Source organism: Juglans regia, chromosome 7, assembly GCF_001411555.2.
Source record: "Juglans regia cultivar Chandler chromosome 7, Walnut 2.0, whole genome shotgun sequence".
Lineage (NCBI taxonomy): Eukaryota > Viridiplantae > Streptophyta > Magnoliopsida > Fagales > Juglandaceae > Juglans > Juglans regia.
The window spans coordinates 47,290,778-47,299,506 of NC_049907.1; the positions used below are offsets into that span (position 1 = coordinate 47,290,778).

At 30.7% G+C, this 8,729-nt stretch overlaps 1 pseudogene; it reads left to right on the plus strand.

Moving 5' to 3' along the window:
* Window positions 1–4,216: 4,216 nt before the first annotated feature.
* LOC109008234 lies at window positions 4,217–8,100 on the plus strand (annotated as a pseudogene).
* The last annotated feature ends 629 nt before the right edge of the window (window positions 8,101–8,729 follow it).

Consider the following 8,729-nt stretch of genomic DNA (forward strand, 5'->3'; position numbering starts at 1 on the left):
TTATTTATATTTATTCTTATTAATAGTTTTGGATCTCTTAAAATTTGGAAAAGAGAAATACTTTGGATCTCGAATTTAAGATCTAAAAAATATTCCGAATGAGATTTTTTTTTTTAACTGAATGATTAAAAAAATATTTTTTAATGATATTATAAATTTTTTATTTTTTTATCATCAGCTACTTTTTTTACATCAGCCGACAGATACCCTACGCGTCCGCATTTTTTTTCTCTCCACCCTATCGGCTATCACACGTTCCTCTCACCCATTTGAAGTACTTTTGAGGTCAGAAAAAATTTCCCTCTCTCTCTCTCTCTCTCTCACTCTCAAGTAAGTGCATTTCATCTATAAGAATTTCCAGTATTAATGATAGTACATCTTCAATAATTCGGATACAGTGTTCCATCGAGGAAAGAAAATGATTTTGATCAAAATTCCAGACTGTACGAAGAATATGATGAAAGAGCAAACGAAAAGAGCTTTCCCAATTTTTTATTCTCTCTGCTCTCTCTCTCTGATTGTAAAATTATTTTTGTGCTGTTAATCTGGGGTGTTTTAAAAAAGGCAAAGTGTTTTTTTTTTTAAATTAACAGTAGCAATCAAGTTTGTTTCTCGAGAGAATAGAAAAGAAAAAAAAAATCAAGAACATGTTAGATGCATATCTTTTTGCATATCAGGAATGACAAGATTCAGAAGTGAAAACCCAACTAAAGTAAAAAAAAAAAAAAAAGATACATATAAAAGACGGACAAAATTACAATAATCCTTATATCTGTCGTAAGCTAGAGAGCTGTTAGGTTTGAGGGTGAGATGAGAATTTTGTGTTTTGTTTTAAAGTTTAAAATATTAAATTTTAATATTATTATTATTTTGGAATTTGAAAAAGGTATATTGAGATTTGAAAAAGTTGAATTGCTTATTATATTTTGTATGGAGATTTAAAAAAGGTGTAATGATGAGATGAGATGAGATGAGATTATAAGGAAAGAATAGGTCTACACCTACGGGGCTCTCGCTAGGCAAAATTCAAAAGTTTTATTTATTTTTTGTTTTATTTTATCACAATATTTTTTTAATATTTAAAAAATTCATAATATTATTAAATAATATTTTCTTAATCCTTAAATTAAAAAAAAAAAAAGGAGCGGGAGCTCTCAACGAGAGATCTAGTTTTTTTCTCAAATAAATGAGATCTAAGAAGGAGGTAGGGAGTTAGTATTGATTATTATGTATTTAGATGTTAAATTAAATTAAATTGAGATGGTAAATATTATTAAAATATTATTTTTTAATATTATTATTTTAAGATTTAAAAAAATTATTTATTATATTTTATATTAAAATTTAAAAAATTTTAATAATAAGTTATACGAATTGAGATAAAGAACCAATCTAATGTGAGGTGGAAAGTGTGGCGTCAGAAGGGAAGAGGAAAGAGAGTGAGAAAGAGGCAGAGGACGGCGTTTCAGCGTTTAAAAAAAAAAAAAAAGAAGATAAAGTACACGTCAGTGTGTGGCGGTGTAGATGGAACAGTTGCTGATGTATAGAAGTACTCGTAACAAATACTAGGTTTATATGTTGACACCGTTACATGTTGTGGAGTATGGGCCCACAAATGCTAGTTGTATAACGATTGCCAGATGTTTGCAGACCTGCAATAATTAAAAGACTATTATTTCTGCAACAGTAGACTGATAAAAATAATTTCTCTTTATAAATATCCTCTACGATTCTCTGAGCATGCGGAGGGGTACTGTCCGCTATCTCTCTCTCTCTACGAAGGAAGCTACCATAGGTGAACTACTACTGCAAGCACTGTCAGCCCTTTTATTATAGAGTTGCTACGGAACGGCCCCATTTAATCAGCCCCGCGACGCACTGTGACTTGACATCTCCTTTTAGCTTTCTTTTTAGAAAAAGTCTAGAGACCGGCCCCAATAAATTAACCCCGCGGCGCACCATGAGATGACGTCCATGTTTTCTTTCTTCTGACAGTATAAAACACGTTTCTTTCTTTCTTTCTTTTTTTTTTTCCGAATTTTTAAATAAATAAAAAATCAAATGCTTTAGAATTAAACTTGAATAATTGAATAAAATTTGGACGTACAATTGGTGTAATTCTCTTACTTTTTATGCACATTAGTACAAATGAATTTTTTATTTTATTTTATTATTTTTTTTAATGATTTTTTAAACATCCTTAATCATTAAAAAAAATAAAAAAAAATATAAACTTACTAATAGTCATTTCTTTAACTATTAAAGAAAAATAAAATAATAAAAAATATGAGTGAACACATTTAGTGGACATATTATCATTTTCCATAAGATTTTGTTATTGCGTTAACTTGTGTAATTGGCACTATTATATTTTTTGTCCAGATTCATTGAGTTGCTACGGAACGGCCCCATTTAATCAGCCCCGCGGCGCACTGTGACTTGACATCTCCTTTTAGCTTTCTTTTTATCTTCTTTCTTTTGACAATTGTACTCATTTTATTTATTTTCTTATTTTAATTTTTTAAATAACAAATTAAAATATCTTTAAAAAAAAACTCTGTATTTCAGTCAGTTTTTTTTTAGTCTTGAGTTTTTGTTTATTTTCATTAGTACAATTGATTTTTCACATTTCTTTATCTTTGTATTTTATTCTTCCAGAAAAATATCACTCACATTATCGTCATGTGTCACAATAGTCTTGGCCTTACCCCTCTAGTGACTTTGACTCATTTATTTATTCAGGAACCAAGCCATAAATGAAAGAAAGTTAGAAACTCAATAAATCTGGTAAAAAAAATATAATAATGCCAATTACACAAGTTAACGCCATAACAAAATCTTATGGAAAATGATAATATGTCCACTAAATTTGTTCACTCATATTTATTATTATTATTATTTTTTTTAATAGTTAAAGAAATGACTATTAGTAAGTTTACATTTTTTTTATTCTTTTTAATGATTAAGGATGTTTAAAAAATCATTAAAAAAATAATAAAATAAAATAAAAAATTCATTTGTACTAATGTACATAAAAAGTAAGAGAATTACACCAATTGTACGTCCAAATTTTATTCAATTATCCAAGTTTAATTCTAAAGCATTTGATTTTTTATTTATTTAAAAATTCGGAAAAAAAAAGAAAAAAAGAAAGAAACGTGTTTTATACTGTCTGAAGAAAGAAAACATGGACGTCATCTCATGGTGCGCCGCGGGGCTAATTTACTGGGGCCGGTCCCTAGACTTTTTCAATGTATGTAGTCGTAGGATATATAAATATTTAATAATTTTTTTTAAAAAAAATAAAATTTATTAATATTTTTTTATATAAATTTTATAAATATTTATTTTTTTAAAAATAACTATACGATACTTCCATATTCATAATTATAATTATCTTTTCTCTCCTGTTTATGATTAGTTTCTTGTTAAAAAAAAGTCTCTATCTTCTTCTTCTTTTTGTTCTTTGATCAGCATGCATTATTTGTCTCGTGTTGAAGACCACCAAAAATGAATGCCCCAAAATTGTTGTATATTTTACCATTGACCCATCGTATCAACTTGTGTTATTAGAATATCATCAATAGATTAGTCAAAATTAAATGATATTTTTTTATAAATATAAGAAAATTTTAAATTTTAATTATTTCATTCATATAAATCTCTATATTAGAATAATTATTTTTTTATTATATAATAATAAAATAATATAAAATAAATTTAATTTTAATTATTCATATCAAATCTTCATATTAAATTATCTATTTATTCATTATATAATAATGAGTAACTAATAATTTTAAAAATATTTAATTTTTAAATTATTATTTAATTTAATTTTATTATTTTACTTATTACATATTAATTAATAATAATATTCTAATTAAATTAATATATCACTATTTCAAATTAATATATTAATTGTGATAAAATATGTGATAAAAAAAAGTAATTGATAAAATATATATTTAATATATATACAGTAATTTTTAAATTTAAAAAAACTTTAAAAAATAATATAATTTATTCAAAATTTAATTAATCTATTATAAACATATTTTACTTTTTAATAATTAAATATTCAATAAAATTAACTTTTAACTGATTCATTCGCAATCTCGTCAACTCGACAAAAATGGCTAATAGGACACTTCCAATAAACTCACGTATTTAATATCAGAATCCTCCGTATTATCCACTTCCACAGATTTGCAGTATGATTGTCAAGGTGAAGTCGTCGACGACGGTGTGTCCAGACGGGGAGACCCCTCGGTCGGTGCTGTGGAATTCGAACGTGGACCTGGTGGTGATGCGCTTCCACACCCCAAGCATTTACTTCTACAGGCCAACCACGAGCGGTGCTTCCAACTTCTTCGACGCAAGAGTGCTCAAGAATGCCCTTAGCAAGGCCCTTGTCCCCTTCTACCCCATGGCCGGCCGCCTCAAACTGGATGGCAATGGTAGGATCGAGATTGATTGTAACGCTGAGGGTGTGCTCTTTGTGGAGGCCGAGATCAGCACCGTACTCGATGATTTGGGCGATTTTGCACCCACACTGGAGCTCCGGCAGCTCATTCCAGCTGTGGACTATTCCAAAGGGATAGATTCTTATCCTCTCTTGTACGCGCAGGTATTGGCTTCTTATTACCCATATCCAAACGTAGATAAAATAAAAATGTTTTTATTCTTTACCATATAATTATTTTTTTCTAATTATATATAAATAAATGTTACTTATCATTTTTATACAGCACAAATGGTGAGAAGATTGAGAGTGCGTTTGGATGTTAAAATGAGTTGAGTTGAGTTGAGATAATAAAATATTATTAAAATATTATTTATTATTATTATTATTATTTTAAAATTTGAAAAAGTTGAATTGTTTATTATATTTTATATTGGAATTTAAAAAAGTTGTAATGATGAGTTGGGAGGATTTTCGATTCCAAACGAAACCTCAACTCGTGGATTTTAAGGGTGAGTTTGGATCACAAACTCATCTCAACTCATCATTACAACTTTTTCAAATCCCAACACAAAATATAATAAACAATTCAACTTTTTCAAATCTCAAAATAATAATAATATTAAAAAATAATATTCTAACAATATTTTATCATCTCAACTCAACTCAATTCACTTCAACATCCAAACACAACCTAAAACTCTATTTCACAAGCTTCTGCCATAACTTTTCTATGGGCCTACAACTTGAACAAAATATCTATGCCAGATTACAAATAAAATCGCAAAGATTCCAACAAGAAGATTACCCCAAATAAGGAATAGCTGGTTTTGTACATTGGGGTGGACATAATATTTACATGGGAAAAGCTTCTTTGCCGTCCTAGTTGACCGCCCTAGTTACCGTTGGTCATTATTTTTATTTTTTATTATTTTATTTAATAATTAAAGAAGTAATTTTAAATATATTAATATATTTTTTATTATTTTTTAAAAATATTTAAAAATATAAAAATGTAAATAAAATAAAAAAAATTACAAAAATTACAAAAATAACTAACGATCAAAATGAGCGGACTCTCAACTCTTTCTACGTATTTTGATTTCTAGGTCGTTGGATACAAGCATGAAGCTGATTTTACACATATTTTGATATCTTATATTTGAAAATGAAGTTAATTAACGTAGGTTGTTGGACGGGTTTTATATATTTGGTTATATGTGTTGTTGGAAATTATGAAAATAAATATAAAAAGCATTTAAATTACAAATAAACAAATATGCATTAAAAAGTAGATAAAAAAATAAAAAAAGGAAAATGCATCAAAAAGGACGAAAATTTTAAAATTCTAAATTTGAAATTTAAATTAAAAAAGAAAATAATGATAAATTGGAGTTGTCACTTAATATGTATAATATTGTTCATAAAATTAAGGATATGCGTAGTATTATTCATAATAATAATAATAATTTTTTATTATAATGAGTACTAAGATGCCTAATTTAGGAAGTGTTTAGATAGTGAGATGAGATAAAATAATTTTAGATAATCGTTAAATAAAATATTATTATTATCTTGAGATTTGAAAAAATTAAATTATTTATTATAATAATATGAAAATTTAAAAAAATTATAATAAAAAAATGAGATAAAGATCATAGATGTTTCTCAATCTAAATACTTCTTAGTATGGGTTCAAATTTTGAGTGAGAAGTTAAAAGTTAAAAAACGACATATTAACTAAATAATTTTGCCTAAACCAATGCTCTCGTTTCTCAAAATATTTTCATCCATGCAGGTGACGTATTTCAAATGTGGCGGTGTCTCACTTGGCATTGGTATCCACCACATTGTAGCAGATGGATTTTCTGGCCTCCACTTTGTTAACACGTGGTCAGATATGGCTCGGGGTCTTGATCTTTCCCTTCCTCCATTTATCGACCGGACCCTTCTCCGTGCCCGCGACCCGCCTAAACCTGCATTCGAGCACTTTGAATTCCAGCCCCCTCCTCCAAAACCCCTCTCCAATCTACAACTTCAGGTCCCGAGAGTACAACAGTCTTGTTATTCCAAATAACCCGGGGCCAGCTGAACAAGCTCAAAGCCAAGGCCAAAGAAGATGGCAACACAATCAACTACAGCTCGTATGAGATGTTGTCGGGCCACCTGTGGAGATGCGTGTCTAAAGCGCGCGCACTTCCCGATGATCAAGAGACCAAGTTGTACATTGCCACCGACGGTCGGTCCAGACTACGTCCCCCACTCCCGCCTGGTTACTTTGGCAACGCGATCTTCGTCGCCACCCCAATTGCTTTAGCCGGCGATCTTCGATATAAACCAACCTGGTACGCTGCTAGCAGGATTCACGATGCATTGGCACGGATGGACAATGATTATTTAAGGTCAGCCATTGACTTTCAAGAGCTGCAGCCTGATCTATCTGCCCTTGTTCGTGGGGCTCATACTTTTAGATGTCCAAATCTTGCTATAACTAGTTGGATGAGGCTGCCAATCCATGATGCTGATTTTGGGTGGGGTAGGCCCGTTTTCATGGGCCCCGGTCGGATTCTGTTCGAGGGGTTGTCGTATTTAATACCAAACCCAACTGATGATGGTAGCTTATCGGTAGCCGTTTCTCTGCCAACTGAACAAATGAAAGTGTTCGAGAAGCTGTTTTATCAAATTTGAGGAGAGGAAATGTCATCTTCGGGTATGGAAGGTTTTTTTTTTTTTTTTTTTCTCCTGGATAGTGGTTCATGTGTTTTTGACACTTATTTCATATGCACGTGGCATTGATACTTGAATAACGAAACACACATAACACATTTCACAACATATTTTATTATAGTACATATTGAGAAATAAATATATTTTTATAAAATGATGTTAGTTTTGTAAGATATTTTATAAAAATATCATTTCTTCTAAAATATTATTATGTAAAGTGTTGTAAAAAATTATGCGTATTTATTATTATTTTTATATAAAAAATAATAAACACACGGGCGTTTCGCACGCCCTTTACACAGATAAGGTAAAAAATATTTTATTGTTTGTCACCTTTTACCCGGAGAAGACAGAAACTGATTTATTGTTCATGATATATAATACGATGGGCCTGCAAAACGCTCGTATTTATATCATGGTTCATGTGTTACGTATAGGTAGGTTTATAAGTACTGATCTAGGTTGCCTAGTTAATTGATTGATTGATATGGCTTAATTACTAGCTAGGGCTGTGTTATTTTTCGTCTTTTTGGTTGATTACATATAATATTTTTTTGATAGGTAATTACTGCTCCATACATTTTGATCACTTGCATTCACGCCCCGGCCGTCTAAAACCTTGTTTCCAAATTCTAATACTAGTATTTTTTGGATTAGGAAATTGTGCTTTACATGCAGAAGAAGAGGCAATTATCAAGCAAGCAGATCAAGAAGACTAGATCATACGGGTCAGCTTGCCTGCTTATTTTGCTTTGGTTGCCTCGTACACTTTTGTTTCAGTTAAGACTCTTGGGTCATTCTGTCTTGATTTTGAGTTGTATGTTGCTTTGATTGTTTTCATGTACTTTGGCTTTGTTTGTGACCTTTATGGTCCGGCCAGCCGTGAGTCATCAATAAAGATTTTTCGTTTTTCGGCTCAGTGACACGTTGTATGTCTTTAAAAATTAAAAAAGTAAAGCTTCATTCGTCTAAATAAATTAGAAGGGTCTTTGTCTTCAAGCTTGGTCTTCAAGCCAATCGAAACCCATTTCAACTTTTGTCTTCAAGTCAGAGGAACCCATCTCAAATTAAAAAATTATAACCTTCTTTGTCTTCAAACTTCGTCTTTGAGCCAACCGAAACCCATTTTAAAAAACATGCTCGTTAGCTGCTGCTTCTTCTTCTTCTTCTTCTTCTTCTTTTTTTTCATAGGAACCCATTTCGAATATAAAAATTCCTTCGTCATCAAGCCAAATGGAACCTACTCCAAATTTCATCTTCGTCAGCTTCATCTGTCTTCGTCAGCTTCATCTTCAAGCCAGAGGAACCCATTTCAAATTTCGTCTTCATCAACTTCGTCTTCAAGCTAGAGGAGCCCATTTCAAATTTTGTCTTCGTCTTCGCATAACACTTCAAGGCAAGCTTTTATTTCGTCTTTAAGCCTTCAGAGAAACCCATTCTGCCCACCAAAGAGAATCCATTTCTCATTTCATCTTCAAGCCAAATCTCCATTTTTGTCTTCAAGCCTCCAGTTTCAGAACCCATTTTGTCGCCTCCC